The 18,683-nt window shown below is 35.3% G+C and overlaps 1 non-coding gene across 1 annotated transcript; it reads left to right on the forward strand.

Annotated features, from left to right (window-relative positions):
• The first annotated feature begins 3,980 nt into the window (after positions 1–3,980).
• Positions 3,981–4,052, forward strand: TRNAH-GUG (transfer RNA histidin (anticodon GUG)). The gene has a single exon. It is a non-coding gene; the product is annotated as a tRNA-His (tRNA).
• The last annotated feature ends 14,631 nt before the right edge of the window (positions 4,053–18,683 follow it).

The following is an 18,683-nucleotide window of genomic DNA, read 5'->3' on the forward strand; positions in this document are numbered from 1 at the left end:
ATAGCTGAAGTGATGGTCTTGAAAATCGAGCAAAACGCTGACTCTCCCCCTGCAGTATCATGGAGGCATTTTTAATTCGTTCATTAAATATTTCACTAGGCAGCCATATCTGTTAGCGGAGAAAACCCGGTATTCCGTATTACCCGAACTGTATCATGTACAAAGCATTAATTGCAATATTTATATATATAATTCTAGCTCTTTTTTTTTTAATGTAATGAAGTTTTTTTCCTTGACGTTAACCAGCAGGATTAAAATGAATATATCATCTTGCTGACATCATGGTGATGATTAGAATCACAAAAGGTAGGTAAAATCAATAGATTTTCACCTCATGAAATCGCTTCCATAAACACTAAAAATATGATCAATATTTGATGGTTTATAAGTGTGAGATGTTTAACTTTCTTCAAATATAACGAGCACCATTTACGTCCAGCGTCAGAAGAACGCCAACAACTGTGATATGCGTTCGATTAAGACTAATTAAACTTGAACTAAATTTGAATAAAATTTCAATTAAGATGTTTGCATTACGTTGTCGATAGAGATTGCGTGAAAATCCTGTACTTTTAGGTGCTTCACTAAGCACCGCAAAGCTTGCATGCACCGTATTGAAGACCACTGATTTAAAATGAACTAAAATTCTTATAATCACGATCACTTAATGAAACTATGCAAATCTCGCTCAACTCACACATAAGTTAGCATTTACATCACGATGTAGATAACATAAACCAGTGTGTCAGCTTTTATTTTCTATCCAGGGTCAAAGAGGGTGTGAAAATTCGGATAAAAGCAAAGAAACAGGGATTTTGAAGAAGTGCGAAAATTCCAGAAGTCCCGGGAGAGGAAGCAGAAGTCAATTCAGACTACCTTGATGCGACTTTAACAAGGTGGTTTGATTAGCCTGTTGATCCAAAAACACAAAATTTGGCACAAAATCTGCACTTTTAGGGGAGCACCATATTCTGGACTAAAGATCTTGAAAATTTACGATCATTTAATGAAACTGTGTAAAAAGATCTTTCATGTCATACCTAAAATATCATTTCTAGATTACATCAACTAGTATGTCAGCTTTCATTTTCCATCATACATATATTTTTTGAAGTTCTTCCGCAAATACCTTCTAAAAGCCGTGTTAATGATTCCTGAATGAATGAATGAATGAACCTTCGAAAGACTTCCGTGATCGTTCATTAAAACGGCACAGATACATTTAAATTACATTAAAATCGCCCACCAAAGTGAAATTATTGAAAAATCTCACCAATAGCATTTTTTTTTTTAATTTCACATCATGAAGCATCAAGAAGCTTTTAAAAGATTTTCGATCCTGAAATATTCGGAAGCACGTAGCGCGAATTCCACGATGCACCGGGCGCATCTAATTACATACTGTGAATATCAGCATTTCGTGCGATGCCATTGCCGGCCGTTACTCATCAAGTATCAAATGTAAAACGGCTTCTATATATATATACTACTCTCCGGGCATGCTCTTAATCACACATTAAAGTATTAAAGTCATTAAGTGCGCGACATCAGAAATTTGGTAATTTTGGCTATCCTAATTTCTGCAGCATCTTTTCATTCATTAAAACGTCCTTAATGGTTATGGAGAGCGTTACTATTCCTCTTCCTAGAGTGTAAGATTTTCTGGAGTCGACACAATGGGTGAAAAGTACCTTCCGAAACTTCTCTTTGAATCAAAACTATTGAAATCAGGATAATTAACAGCACGGATAAGAGACATTCCCCTCTGGCCAATGATTAATGATAGTTAAGCTTCTGCAATTAAAAGTGCTTTCTTCCCTTTAATTACTCACATTTTTCCGGATGATTGATGTCGTTACAATTAAAGTTCGGTATAAAGGCTCTAATTACTATGTTTGTGACTGCAATTTTGTAGAAATGAACCTTAGCTTTTTTTCTCGATGAAATTCTTATTGTTGATATTCGGATATTTAATTCAAACTACGGTTCATATTGATGATTAATTTGGATGGCGTTGAATCGAAAAATCAGCTTCATTCGAAATTTCAAAAAAAGATTGAACCAAAATTAAGTTTCTTTCTGCGATACTGTTTCACGAGTCCCCTAAGTGTCTTACGCTCCAAAGATTTTCAACATTGATAGCCCGTCGTGGCCCGTTGGCCGCATGTGGTCCTCGAAGATTTTTGCAGTATTCCGCCGGCGAAAGAAACTTGCATAGTTACAGAATTTATAGCAATACGGGAAAAAAACTCGATGAAAAAAGAATATTTCAGCATGGTGGAAAAAGTCATTTCAAAATTACTTTTAGAAAACATTTGAGAACAATGGAGAGAAATTATTTAGAAATTGATGAGAAATAATTTCGGAAATAATGAAGAAAAAAATTCGAAAAAAATGGGGAAACATTTTAGAAAATAATGAGGAAAAATTTCAGAAATTATATAACTAAACGATATAATTTTGGAATTATTAAAAGAAGTAGCATCGGAATTGGTGAAAAAAAGTATTACGCAATCCATGAAAACTCACAATAAACGAGCCATATCCAAAGAAATATTCTCAGCATTACTAGACAATACTTCCGGAAATATTGAAAAAAACATTCTCATTATATGATGAGAAATATTCTCGAATTAATAAATGAAAAATAATCCCAGAGTCATTCCAAAATATTTTCAGAATTATTGAAATATATTTCAAAGTAATTGAAAGAAATATTTTCAGATTTGATGAAAAATATGTACTTCCAGAATTATTAAGGAACATTGCATGCTTGTAAATAAAGTTTTAAATTTCGTTGAATAATAAAATTTCTTGCATATCAATAGTGAGTTACTAAATCCGGAGTTGAAAAACTTCATTTGTGGTATTGAGCGCATCGCCTTCTACTATTTTTAATAGCGCTAAACGATGAATATTTTCATCATTCGTTGCATTAAAGTCTATAACAAAAATATGAAATAAAATTGGCACCAGTAAAATATGATATCAAAATCGGTTTAATTTAGTGTAGATTTGGAATGTTGAAATCAAATTTTAACAGTTGCAACTTACGTATAACTTTCTTTTTTACATATTCATTGACCTTTAGATGCCATTGTTATTTGCATGTCTAGCGATATCTATGTCGTCTTCATCACGGGACCAAGTGACAGAGCCGCAACTAGATGCGTGGTCAGCCGGGGAAAACACGCATTTTGGCTCCCCGTCATAATGTCGAAGGAAGGAGAGGTTAAAGAGTGAAATTTGCACCCCCCTCTAGTCCGGCGTCCGGGGCACCAGATCCGCCTGCACCCCCTAACCAAGTGAACCCTGCCAAGTGATAATAAATTTCATTTTGATGCGTATTGTATTTATTCGTATACATTCAATCTAAAGATCTCAACTAGTAGTCTTTGTCTTCAATTAGTTGCAAAAATCTGCGTGAGAATCTCGTTCGATAGAAGTGAAACTTCTAGGTTGTTACTGGTCGCAAGATATCGAAGCGTGGGAACGCAAACCGTGTGGGCACACGTTCCCACTCCTCCCTAACCGTATTTTTTTTTTCCTTTCAAACTGTATGTCATCTTACCACGTTCTACGATCCCAGAGACGATGTCACGAGTGCACCTTACACACACTCTCCCCCCCCCCCCCGCCTTCCCATCGAGAAACCACACATCATACATACATCAATACATGGGATGCAACACGTGTGCTCTCCTTTCCCTCACCAGGTATTTCTAAGACGCACTTGAGTACCGAATAAGTACGTATTACATAACACCATCACAACTCTACAGACAGACATTGTGCCTCTGGGCCAATGAAACCCCTTACAGAAATCAGGCGATTGCCTTTGACCAATAGCGGTGGTCTTCACCAACTTGGTTTGGGAACACACGAGGCTTTTGCCAGAGAGAGCGTATTGCTGGAGGTTGGACGACCAACATGTCACGCTTGAAGATTCCATAATTTTCTCTCTCTCCTCCTAACCCAGGGCCGTGGTCGTCTAGTGGTTAGGACATTGCGTTGTGGCCGCAATAACCCAGGTTCGAATCCTGGTCACGGCACCACTCTATATCGCGGAATACTGACGATACTTTCCGTATTATATATTACTTGGAAATCATGAACAGGACATTGCGAAAATAATAATAACCTTTTCAATTAGCGAATTACAATTTAATTTTATTCATTCATTGAAAATACTTCGACGCCGTGAATTACACTAAACTCGATACAATTTACATTCAACATGGACACTCTCACTCCACCAATTAAACACACAATAATTATATATAGTTTGAATCACTCACCGTCATCTCGGGGCAAGGTTTCTTGCAATCCCCTACATTGAGGGATCCCGACCCGGGGTTAGGAGGAGAGAGAGAAAATTATGGAATCTTCAAGCGTGACATGTTGGTCGTCCAACCTCCAGCAATACTCTCTCTCTGGCAAAAGCCTATGGGATGCAACATGTGTGCTCTCCTTTCCCTCACCTGGTATTTCTAAGACGCACTTGAGCACCGAATAAGTACGTATTACATAACACCATCACAACTCTACAGACAGACATTGTGCCTCTGGGCCAATGAAACCCCTTACAGAAATCAGGTGATTGCCTTTGACCAATAGCGGTGGTCTTCACCAACTTGGTTTGGGAACATACGAGGCTTTTGCCAGAGAGAGAGTATTGCTGGAGGTTGGACGACCAACATGTCACGCTTGAAGATTCCATAATTTTCTCTCTCTCCTCCTAACCCCGGGTCGGGATCCCTCAATGTAGGGGATTGCAAGAAACCTTGCCCCGAGATGACGGTGAGTGATTCAAACTATATATAATTATTGTGTGTTTAATTGGTGGAGTGAGAGTGTCCATGTTGAATGTAAATTGTATCGAGTTTAGTGTAATTCACGGCATCGAAGTATTTTCAATGAATGAATAAAATTAAATTGTAATTCGCTAATTGAAAAGGTTATTATTATTTTCGCAATGTCCTGTTCATGATTTCCAAGTAATATATAATACGGAAAGTATCGTCAGTATTCCGCGATAACGACAACGGGGGAGGGAAGGGGAAGGTAATAAACTGTCTTTGTACGACACAAACCGCAAACTTTTTCAGTCTAAAGGGCCGTTCAAGTATTATGTAAGAAATTTTTAGTCATCTTTGACCCCCCCCCCCCGTCAGCAAAACGCTGAGACCCCTCCCCGCCCCTGGTCAGCAAAATTTCGTCATCAGCTCTGCCCCTCTGAATCCTAACGCATATTGGTGGGATCTGAGACGTACACGGGGGGCGGGGGCATAGAAGGTCTTTCGTGCCCCCTCCCACGATCGAAAATATATTTTTTTGATTACAAAAAAATTAATTTTTTGTATTGAAATTTCGGATGAAAATACGTTTCATATGTTATTATAATCAATTTCTGTTAATTTCAATGCCATTTGAAGGCCATGAACTCAAAATTTATCTTTAATAAATTCATTGCGACCCTCTACGCCATATAATGATAAATCACATAAAGGCCCTTGGCCAGCGGACCAAATATGGCCCTGGGGGTTATCTGATGCGGCCTCAAACCAAATTTTGTAAAAATGAACTAAGTGGCACATTTACAGTTCACTTAAGCGTCCCGTGCTACAATTTCAGAACATTTAAGCAGCCCGTGGCACATTTTTCAGATCACTTAAATGACCCGGGACACAGTTCCAGAACACTTAAGCGATCCGTGACACATTTAGAGATCCCTTGAGTGACATGTGACGTAGTTTTAGAGCACTTAAGTTGCCCCCAGTGCGGTTCTACATAACTGAAGTTACCCGCGGCACATTTAGATTACTTAAGTGATGCGTACCACATTGCCAGATCACTTGGATCCGCGAAACATTTAGAGATCACTAAAGTGACTCTGTAGGGTACTAATCAATAGGGGGATGTTACTTCAATTGCCCACAAACTATCGAAAGGTTTTTCTCGTTTTCGGCACACCGAGTAAGATGCCATTAAAAATATTTCATGTTTTCAATAAAGGGTGGTTGATGACGTAAGCATTATCCAAACCCTCCCTCGCCCCTTGTCATCAAAAGTCAGCAAATCGGAAATCCCTTCCCCCCCCCCCCCATCGATGGTGACGTAATACTTGAACGGCCCCTAAGGGAAAGGAAAGCTTTTATTTAAAAAGAAAGCTTTATTTCTGTTCCTTCGTTTCACTGTCTGATGTGGATCTGAAACTTCGCACACCGCCCCTACAGAGAAGTTTCACTTAAAAAAACAACTATCTATTCTCTAACATGTATGTATATACATGAAATCACTCGTTCGTTCACTTGCTCTCTCAATCATTGATTCACTCACTTCGAACTGCTGTCGGTGAATTTTCCATCCATCAACTGATGGTTGGTGAATTTTCCTGGTGATGAATTATTCCAGACACGTATACGTCGCTGTAACAAATTTATGTTGTCAGAGTTGTGCTTGTTTCGTGTTCTTGCAATTGCTGCCATCTGTGTCACATGTTTTAAAGTAAAGATTATAAACGGTTGAAATTTCATGTTATGTAAGTATTGTGTAGTAGGTCTGCTTGCTCTATGAGGAGAGACTTTTTCTCAATTGGAAAACCGGCTTCCGCGCCTTGATGTTTCGAAACCGCAGAAATCCAACTTCAGCAGACCATTACAGTGTGACGAACGGGTTCGAACCTGGATCCTCACAAAATACTGACGATTGAAACTCTTGATTTTTGCCACTTTTCTCAATCATCTCCGTACTTCCTTCGAGATACCGTATTGCAGCAACTGAAAAAAGTAACAAAAATCAAGAATTTCCATCACAACGATTTCTCGACAAATTTGAATTCAGATGATACGGCGTAAATTTCTTTCGGTACAATAGCAAAAACCGTGGATTATACTGATTTAACTGTTTGAAAATTTGTGGGAGGAGGGACATACAAATATTAATCTTTTCATATCTTCCTGGAATTGTTATTATCTTACTCGATGCTTTGCATTGCATTTTGTCGGGCTTTTTCTCTTCACTATACCGTTAGGTTAATTGCATAGTTGTCAGCCCCGTTTGCTATTTCAAGCCGAAAGGTCTCTCTTATCATGACTTTCAATACGAATTTCAATGACAGTCACGTGATTCCGATTTCCAAACCAATAGCCACTGTCCATTTCAGCTTCTACGTATTTCGACAATGTAGTAAATTATATAGGAATATACATCTCGATGCCGAGAGAGAATATCCAGTTCATTTTCTCCGGATGTTTTCCCGGCAACAATTTTATTTTTCCCAGGATATCTTTTTGTATAGCCAGCGTGACTCCACTAATGACAAACTCCCGTAATTGCTTCACCCAGACCGGAAAAAAGTACAATAATAAAACAGCAGACATGTTTGATTTCTTTACGGGCAACTCATATCCCCCCTTATCCGCATCTCCCATTTCCTGGAAATGAGTTCCTGAGAAACACGGATATCCTTTTCCCCCCTTATTCCAAGAAAAAAAAAAAAACAGTTCTCAGTACAAATCATTGGAATAAAAACTTTCACTCTTTTCTCTTCTTATTTACATTTTTTTTCCTATTATGCGTTGACTTCCCTTCACAACAATAGAGTCCAAGATGAGTTTCAAATTTTAAATTTAAATTTATTTTAAACTTTTTCAGCTTATATGCTGGTGAAAAATCCTAGTCGAAACCCAAGAGAGACGGGGAGTGAGAGAAAAAATCCAAACTATTCAAGTCTTTCTTGTTATCAAGAATTTTAGTTTTTTTTTAATGTTTTCCGTTTCACTTTGATCAAAATCAAGAGAGAAAATAAGAAATTTAAGGGGAGGGATGTTTGATATTATTTTGGAAGTGAAATACCACATTTTTTTCAAAAATAAGAAGAGCTAAAAATCAACTATTTCAATAAATTTTAAAATATTCCATGAGAGAAAAAACATTTCAATCCCCAATATAACTTTTTTCCTTGCCTCTCTACCCAAATTTCTGAAAATTTTTCATTATTGTTACTCTTTTAATCTGAAAAAATGTCGCTCTATTCTTTGAAATAACATCCCGATTTATAAGATGCATCAATTCAGAAATATAGATGTGTCTTTGTGTTGTACTCGATAATGACGTCACCCCAAGAAAAATAACTATCAGCATTAATATTCGGTAGCAAAGAAATAAAAACGATGAGAAGACCAGGCTGGCTTTACAGTTTTTTTCGTGGGTTTAGGTTTTTCAATCTTATATGGATGAACTCTCATTTATTTCAGGAAAAATTATGAAAGAATGCGATTTTCTATAACGTAGCGACATCCATAGTAAGAAATAGTAATCACTTGATCAATCGTGATGGCTTGTTGTGAATCTAAGTTCCATAACATTGTTAACCTATTTACGTTACGGAACGTACCATAACAAATATCATACCGTACATTTAATTCATGTTCCGTGTATATAGTATCATACCGTATCATCGCATTTAATAAATTCATCATAAATCTGAGAAAACATCAATGTTGATCGCTTTTTTAGGAGAATAAATACATATAAAATAGTGTTCAGCGAGAACTCAGAATTTTTTTCAGGTAGCCCGTTTCTGTGGCTGGGATAACTGCAAGCTCTATTTCCAGCCACGTCTCTAAAAAAATATTAAAGATGGGGTGTGAGAGGAACTTGATACCAACCCTGGTGTCAATGCATTCGGCATTTAATTGGTATAGGGGTTATGATATGTTGTAATCTCATCTACGGCAGCCCGATGTACGACTGAAGATCTACGGTTATGTATCAAAAATGAAATTTCTTAATAAATTTCTTGTTGATGGATACGTGACATAGCGTCTATTGTTGTATAAGGTCATATAGTCATCTGTAACGAAGCGAAATTTCTTGTTCAACGATGTAAATTAATTTCCATGACGAATGAATTACAATTTCCCACGTATTATTGTTAAGTTGTGCGAGGAAGTGATTTGAAGCGTAGACACAGGATGCTGCTGCAAAAGAGTATCAACGATGGAATTCACGGAAATTTCCTTGCACACCTATATATAGAGCGCATTTTGTAAACTTCTTGGTGCTGCATATCTAATGGGTTTGAAACCGGGCATGATGAGAGATCTCTGAAATTGTCTGCTGTTAGTAAATCGAGCCCTCTGTCAGATTTTCCAAAAACTCCTGAATATCTCGGAAAATAAGCCAAAAATGTTAGACAGATTCAAGTCTGGTTAAAAATCCAATCCTGTATTCTTGTAGAAAATTGAAGAGACACGTGGTAAGTCGAACAACGGGACATTTTCACTACCATATTTGGCAAGGATGGTGAGACACCTCAATGCAAACCTGCCATGAATTGATACAAATTCAGTCTCAACTGTCAGACGGGGCGAAATTCAGTGACTAACTTTCGCTATTTTGTGTAACTGTCGAAAATTCAAAAACTCTGTTATTTCACTAGTAAAAATACTTGTGTTTTCATGCTCATCTCATCTCCGACATACCCTCCAGAAATATGGGGGAAATAATCTCTTTCTTCCTTGTAATCTGCATATTTTCCAAACTGCACATTGATTTTCCATTTCTTCCAAAGAAATCAAAAATAAAAATGGGTAAATTCCTTATTCAAAAGTTTCTGAAACAGAGAAATAGGCAAATGGGTCCTTAAATCAGTTTTTAGGAAGAAACGCGTCAAAAACTTACAAAAAGTTTGAGAAGGAAGTAATAAGAAATTAATAAGCAACTTTGTGAGAAAATTTTCAAGTTTTCGTGAAAAATTATTTTTTCCGGATTTTAGTTTTTTTTCTTTTTTCTTACTTTGAAATACCGTTTGGAAGTATATTTACTCTATTATTGTTGTTATTGAAAGTTATACGAGGACTATTACTTTTCGTATAAGAGGAAAAATGAAAGAATTCAATATTTCATTCTATTGCTCAGTTTTTTTTGCTTTTGAAATCTTCCCGCATGTGATGATAAGTAGTTTCACGCGTTCAAACCATTTTCGAAATCTCATTATTTTGGAGAGCTTCACGTGAACTTTTTTTTTTTTTTAATCTTACATAGAAACTGAAGAAACCCTTGGGCAAAGGAATTGAATTATATTTCTTTGTTTATTCACACAGAAAAAATCAAGATATACCTGGGTGAAAATAATTAAAGGAAAAAGTCACTAAAATCAATGTTAATATAACTCGAGTGATAATATGAAACAATATATAATCTATAATATATTAATAGAACTCATATTTTTAGGGAAACATTAATTCTTGATGAAGTGAATAACGAGATGAATTTAAATAATTTAATTTTTGAATTTTTATGCAATACGCAACGCGTTTATTTTTCGATTTAATAATCCGCAAAATTAGGTGCAATAATCATATTTTCCGATGTACCACATGAATTTCCTCGTTTGAAAATACGTCTTATACGTTAATGCGATAATGATACATACATAATTGTTGATCGAATGCATAAAAGGTGTGCGGATATTTCGCCCTATATGACGTCATATACAGCAAAGTTACGTCAAATTTTCTCTTGCATCATTTATTAAATTCCATCACTTGCAAGTCATTATTAAACCATTAATGAAAATAATTTTAATTCTTGCTCATTTTAAATATAATGGAATTTTCTTTGATATTACCAGCAGGATTATATCATATGTCAGAGTATATTACCAGTATATAACCAGCAGGATGAAATGGAAATATCAACTCTGAGAGATTCTTGCTTATATCATGGTCGTGATTAGTATAAGCCATCACAAAAAGGAAGACAAAATCAATAAAACTTTGCAGACCATGAAATCATTTCCATAATCATTAATGATATTACCAATATTTCATTGTTTATAACTGGGATGTTCTGCTTTTTTTCAAGTCACGAGCCCCTTTTACGCCCAGTGTCAGAAGAGCACCCACACAATTTTGATATGCTTTCAATTCAGACCAGCTTAATGAAACTTGAATCAAGTTTGCAATTATGACTTTTGGATTACGTTGTCTATCAAGATTCCTCAAAAATTAAGCACAAACATCTGCTGTTTGGGTTATTCAGTAAGCACCGTACTGAAGACACCAGAGTTAAAATTAACAAAGTTTTGAAATCACACAATCACTTCATGAAACTATATAAATCTCTCCAAATTCACACATGAATTTGTGGATTGCACTAACGTCAACTCTTACTTTCTATTCAGAGTTATACAGGAAATTTGGAAGAAAGCAAAGGGTACAGGAAGTTAGAGTAAACCAAGGGTGAAGCAGAAATTTTGAAAAATTGTGAAGAGTGCAGGAAAATTCTAGTGGGGGAGAAATCTCCAGGGCGAAGGAAAAACTGAAATTCTCAAAGACGCAAAAATCAATCAACAGCTAGGGAGAAAACCAAAAAATAGCAATTACTCTGGAATGCTTTGAATAAATTTTCATGTTTTTGTTCACTATAACGTCCATTGTCTTTCTCAACAGCACCGTCTATATCCAGCAATAGAGGAGCACCCATATGGCAACTCTCAAATACTTTTAATTCAGACTAACTCGATGGTAGTTGAACAAGACTGTTTGATTAGCCGATCAATCAAGACACTACGCAGACAAAATGGGCCAAAAATCTGCACTTTTAGGGGCACCATATTTAAGACGGCTGATTTGAAAAATATTCCGGGCTAAATACTCTTGAAACCGCGATTTCTTAATAAAACTCTAAATCTCTTTCATGTCTCATCCATAAAACGGCATTTCTAGATTACATCAACTACTGTGAGCAGTGATTTTCTATCATTAATTTATTTTTAAAGGTATATCTACGAATATCTACTAAAAGCGTCGTTGATGTTTAATGTTGCCGATGGCCATTAAAAGACGTTCATGATCGTTCATTAGGACAACATTTATATATTCAAATTTCTTCTTAATCACTCGCCAAACTTTCACTGAATAATCACACCAATTTCATTTTTTTTTATCTCGTTTCAAGAAGCTTTTTAGAGATTTCCGATCCTGAAATGTTCGGATGCACCAGTTGCATTTAAATTATACGCTGTGGATTGCTGTCCGATCGTTAGAGGATATAACAAGCATTTCTTTCGATGCCATCACCATTCCTCCTCAAGTATCAGTTGAAAAACGGCTTCTATACTACTCTCCAGTCATCCTCTCAATCACATATTTAAGTATCAAAGTCATTAAGTGCGAGAATAAGAAATCTGGTAACTTTGAATTTCCTAATTTCTACATCATTTTTTCATTTATTGTAACTTCCTTAATGGTTATGGTAAGAGTAACTATTTCATCCAAGAATCTGAGATTCCCTGGAGTCGACAATGGGTGAAAAGCACCTTCCGAAACTATTCTTTGAATCAAGACGGTTACAATGAAGATAGTTAACATTGCCGAGAAACATTCTTCTCTTGCCAATGATTAATGATAATTTAACTTTAGTAATTAAATGTATTCTCTTTCCGCTAATTTTTCATTTTTCCAGATGCTTGATGTCACAACAATTCATGGTCTGTATAAGGCTCTAATTACTATCTTTGCGACTGCAATTACGTGCAAATCAACCTGCATTTTTTTTCAATAAAATTCTTATCGTAGATATTTGGAAAATTAATTCAAAATACAGTTCATATTAGTAACAAATTTGGATGCTGTTCAATCGAAAAATGGACTCCGTTCGAAGTTTTAAATAAAAATTGAATCAAAATCGAGTTTCTTTCTTCAATAGTGTTTCATGGGTCCACTACGAATCTTACACTCAGAGAATTTTCAATATTTAGAACAGGGTTCTTCGATTCATGGCCCATGGGCCGCATGTGGTCTTCAAAGATTTTTGGTCCGCCGTGTCCCGTCGATGAACTAAGCTTGCATAGTCACAGAATTTATAGAAATGCTTAAAAACGAAGCTCAATGGGAAAAAAATGTATTCCAGAATTGGTGGAAGAAGAAATTTTAAAAATTCCTTTTAGAGAAATCATTTCAGAAATATTGAGAGAAATGAGTAAAAGGAATTGATAGAAAATAATTTCAGAATTGATGAGAAATAGTTTAACAATAATGTAATGTGTAATAGTTTGACAGCTAATGAAGATAATAGTTTCACAATTAATAAAGTAAATAATTTCACAATTAATAAAGTACATAATTTCACAATTAATAAAGTACATAATTTCACAGTGAATGAAGGAATATATTTCACATTTAATAAAGGAAATAACTTCAGAATTATTAAAGGATATAATTTTAGAATTATTAAAAAATTAACATTAAAATTTGTAGAGAAAAATTATTTCGCAATCCATGAAACCTCACGATCTATAGAAATATATCCAAAATTAATGAAAATTCGTTGGTACAACGAAGTCGAATCCCGTTATAACGAACCCCAAGAGACCAGAGAAATCACTTCGTAATAAGAAAATTTCGTTACAAAGTAATTACAGATTTTTACATTGTTTCTATGTAAACTTATTTGAGGGATTAGAAAAGTTTTCGTTAATACGAGATTTTCATCATAATGGATTTTCGCTAAAACGATAGTTAAAACGGGAATTGACTGTATTAATTAAAAATACGTCCAGTTATGTTGAATGAAATATTCTTTCATGGGTGATGATTACTTCAAATATTATTTAGAGAAATAGTCCAGAGCTAATGAAAAATAAGTCCAGAATTATTGAAAATTGTTCCTACAATTAATGAAGAAAACTTCCAAAAGTAATGAAAAATACTTCCAGAAATGATAAAACTTATTGCATGCTCATCTAAATAAAGTTTCAACCACTTGACTGACATGCCCGTGTCAGACCAGCACCTCCTAGAGATAGAAGGCCTCCGCAGTCTGCTTGTGACGTCAGTAAGTAGTCCATTTTAACTCAGAATATTCAGGGGAAAAAATTCCCTGTTCGTGATAGTATCATCGTTGTGAGGAAGAGAAATGATCGGGCTCAGAATTAATGATTTCTATGTCCAACATCCAATCACTATGCGGTACTTGTGAACCAATCAGGAAGATTCTACGCCAAAATAAAAAGAAACGAAACAGGATGCTTTGTTTCAAAATGTGGCAACTTGCTAAGTAGTCTAAATGACGTTTATGGCAAACAGTGAAGAGCCCTTCTATCCCTAGGAGGTACTGGTCAGACACGGGCATCCGCTTCTTACCGAATTTGAGTTACCCGAGAGTAGTAGCACTCGCATCGTAATCTTTGACCGTAGAGGGCGCTATCTTTCAACGAAAATTAAAAACTTAACTAAATCTGCACAAACACTATGACTTTATTTAACATTCGCCTTTTCAGATTGTGAGACTAGATGGTGACGTTCTCCGATAAACCAATTATGGATCTGGTAATCTGTTACGCTTCTCTTCTGATTTGCCCCTGCTTTCCAGTTTCTTCAAGTTCGTTCTTTTTTTTACTTAGTAGGTGTCTGTCACAATCAATGGAAACTTTTATAACCACAGTATATCCTTATTTCTTCATTAGTATTAGGCCGGTATTACACTATAAAAGTTTGATAAAAGTCCTATTATAAAACTTGAAAAATGCAGCCAATAAGGTCAACGGTTGCATTTTCTAGAATGTAACCAATAACCTTATTGGTTAGATTTTTCAAGATTTATAAAATGGATTTTATCAAACTTTTATAGTGTAATACCGGCCTTAAGTTCGTATTGCACTATAAAACTTGAAAAATTCAACCAATAAGCTAATTGGTTGAATTTGTTGAGTTCCACGAAAGCGAGTTTATTATACTTTATAATGTAATACCGGCTTTACATAGATACGTAATCTAGTAATAATGTGTTTGATATCTATATACATAATATTAGATAGATTATTTATTTTCAATGCAATAAAATTCCAAAAAAAGTGCTTTTGATAGAAAAAAATTTAATTTAAAAAATAATAATAATTGAATCAAAATTTTAAGATTTTTACATTGAAGAATTAAGTGTGAATTTCCGTAATTGTCTGTCATTCCTAGTTGTGGGAGTACATATGGATATGGAAAAAATAAATCAAAAACCTATCAGCAAGTGGTAAACATCTTTGAATATTTCTTGCAAATTTTATGGTGTTACATTAAATCGTAGTTTAAAAAAAAATATTTTTATTGTTTTTAGCAGCGCCTTCTATTACCTTTTAATAGTACTGAGTCATGAATTTCTTAATCATTTTTTGAAATAAAGTTTATGAAAAAATAGTAGCATAAGTATCATAAATCAAAAACATTTGAAAAGGTAAATAAAATATAAAATATTTGTATGAATTTAAAACAATAGATTCGAATTTTAACATCTGTAGCCTTATTGAAAAGTTTCTAACTTATATATAAATAGACATTATTTAACATTAGTTTTCATTTCTATGTCAGAAAATATACTTTCTACCTGTTTGTGCTTAAACCGGTTATTTTTTATTATTTGCTGCTCGAAGAAGCCATTTTTAGCACACTGTTTTTCTGTTATCATCGAAAACTGTTCATGCAATGCAACATTCAAAGGCTATTTGTTATTAATACGGATGTCCTAAATTTCTTATTTACGAAATAAATGCGAAAATTTTAATTCCTACTACTTTTTGGCGAAAACTTGATATTTTACTAAAATGTAAAATAATTGACGTCTTTAATTCTTCCGTGGGCTCTCCAGCTCTAATTGACACCTCGAACGAATACGAAATTCAATACTCTCAAGTAAAGGGCCTAGTATCAGGCTCAACGCGTGACATGACTAAGTGCTTCAACTAAAAACGCATTCTTGGTGACAACATTTTGCAGTACCACTGCTGGGCCCATAAAGTAAATCTTGTGTGGATGACACATTCATTAAAGAGTTAAATAATTTGATTCTATTTTGGCCAAGACGAAGACAACTTCTTTACATTTAAGGAAAATGAAGAACGAGTATTTTTAAGCTACCAAAATGAAAAGGTGTGTCACAACCTCCAGCAAAACTGTTCCCTACACCTTCACTAATCAGGGGAATTCACAATTCAACGCTATCTGAGCAAAAAATATATCTAATATATAAAACATATCGCTCATTTTCTCAATGAAGATGATGACTCGAGCATAAGTTCCTTTAAAAAACGTTTTGACAATGGAATTCCAACTCGTAAAATATGAATTTAGCTGACTTTCGTTTCCGATTTCTGTAGGAAAATTACACTCAATTAATTGACGATTTGGAACGATCAAACAATCCATTCTGTTATATCGAACCACTGGAAGCAAGGGCGTAGCCAGGGGGAGGGGGGACTTGGGGGTCTGGTCCCCCCCCCCCGAAATGTGAGAAAATGACCGAAAAAAGGGAAAAAGATAGCCAAATCCATTGTTCTGTCACTTTGGTCCCCCCCCCCCCGAACGAAATTTCTGGCTACGCCCCTGACTGGAAGAATATGTATATATGTAATTATCTAGATTAACCCAGGCTCCTAGTGGTCCAATATACATTTAGAATAAAACGATGACTCATGAAAAGAAAGAATCAGTTAAATTTCAATAGCATTTAATATTTAACCAAATGATCATATGAAAAGAACGAGTTATTTACACAAATAAAAGTCAGTTAAAAAATCCATTTCCACGATACCAAAATCTGAATAATACATAGACAGAATACTATATGTTCAATTATAATAATTTTAACTTGATGTTGGAATAACTCTCTCTTTATTCACTCTTTATACCTAATTTCGCCATCTGCCCCCTGTGAATTCCTCCTAATTTAGGTTTTAACTAAACTTCTACAATTCACTAAAAATGTGGTAAGAATTTCTTTCCTCCATCCCTTTCATCACGGATGATCGCCGCTCCTGATGCTAATCGATTGCAATGTGCAAAAACAAAAATCTAACTACATCGTTTTTTTCAACTTGATTTCTAGCTTGCACTAATCAATCTAATTTAATTTTTCAAAGATTCCAAAAAGTAAAGTTTTGAGGGGTGCCAACCCCCTATTTCTAATTGGTAGTCCGGCTTCAAAGAAAGATCCTTCCATTGGGTGATGAGGATTACGTAGGTACAAATTAGTATAATATTCACATCATTGGTCAAGGTTCACCCCCTACGATCTTTCGAAGCATATGGGAGGAAGACGTTTTCTGTCGGGGGGGGGGGGGGTGAACAAAAAAAGAAGGAAAAGAAAAGTAGAGAGGAAGCAAGAAAGTCAGAAATAGTCAATTGCCTGCAGGTGGCAATACAATAGTCAATAGGCTTCACTATATAGGGGAGAGAGAGAGAAAAGAAGAATACGGAGCGGCTATTACGCAAACTTTGAAGGGGCCCTTTAAGTAAGTGGCCATAAAATTAAGGAGTGTTGATGGAGGCGAAAGAGCATGTTTTGTACATTTAAATGGCTTAAGTCCCCTTTTCTCTTATTATTATATTATATTGGGCTGGAAATTGGAACTCTCCCGCTTCATCTGATAGCGATGGCTATTGAAAACACGAAAAGACGTCGGGAGATTACAATACTGGCAATAAAATTATGTTTGCTCTTCAAAACATGAATGAAAATCTGGTATGTATAAATGTACATCACTTGAAACAAAAGTAAGCAATGTAGGAATACATTGAAAAGAATACTCGTACCTAGATATACATATGCGAAAAGAAAAAAATATGTGTGTAATATAAAAATTAGAAGTGAATATACATTATGTGTTGTAGATATATACACGTGCTTCGATATTGTCGTAAGTGAATTGCAGAAAGATGATATAAGCAGAAATAAAATAATATACAAAAGAGCTTTGCAAAAATCACTGAGCATGAAATACACAGAAGCTTTTAAAAATTTCATGAATTCATAACGTAGATTACGTATCATCCCTTTCGATGATTTATCGGAAGTTTTTTTTTTTTCTCGGAATAGTGAAGATACGTATAATTTCTTCGGATAACGTCACATAAAAATATATCAATAATACGTTTAGACATAGCAACAAGAAAATCACTGTTGCATTTATCACTGAAATAAATGTAATATTAAGTGTCGCAGAACATGTTTCCCTGAAAATGCTGCGCATTGATACTAGACAAGTTACAGCACATTCATTACTCTGAACTTCAACGTACTTGTTCTGTGCCTCGAGAGTTATTAGTTCAAAAGTGTAAGTTTTCAAAATCCAGCTGGGCAGGAAACAAATTGGCTTGTCATGGCTCAATCCGCACTAGACCCAATGTCAGGAATCAGTCCTCATGATGTTCAGCGTGGGTTGCACTTTGCAGCGAATGTATATCGTAGAGAGCGTCGAATGTGTTTGTTCGTTTCACATGTCAGTCACTGAATAGAGAACGACGCTGGAGTACTGTCGAAGCGAAAATTATTAAACGAAATTATTACGAAATGAATTATTTGACCGTTCGTTCGTGTTCAGACGTGCAGTCAGTCCCGAACACTGTTTGTTACACAGACTACTGAGGACAACCAAAGTGCGACACCGGCGAAGCATCTCGTTCCGTAGGCGTATCAGAGAGAAATTGCACGGAAACAATTTCAGTGTATGGTGTCTGGAAATGGCAGTTCAATGTGAAGTTTTGAACACATTAGTGAAGTTCTTTGCTTGAAGATATCACTGCCACATTACTCGGTGAACCATCGCATCAACGAGTCTGAGTGATCGATGTCGTTGTCTGCTGAAAAGGAATTTGCATCGTTCGAAGGACGAGTTTGAAACAGTTGAT

This window comes from Pholcus phalangioides, unplaced genomic scaffold (genome assembly GCF_987345545.1).
Source record: "Pholcus phalangioides strain wild (caught in Gottingen) unplaced genomic scaffold, Ppha-v1.0 ptg000024l_1, whole genome shotgun sequence".
Lineage (NCBI taxonomy): Eukaryota > Metazoa > Arthropoda > Arachnida > Araneae > Pholcidae > Pholcus > Pholcus phalangioides.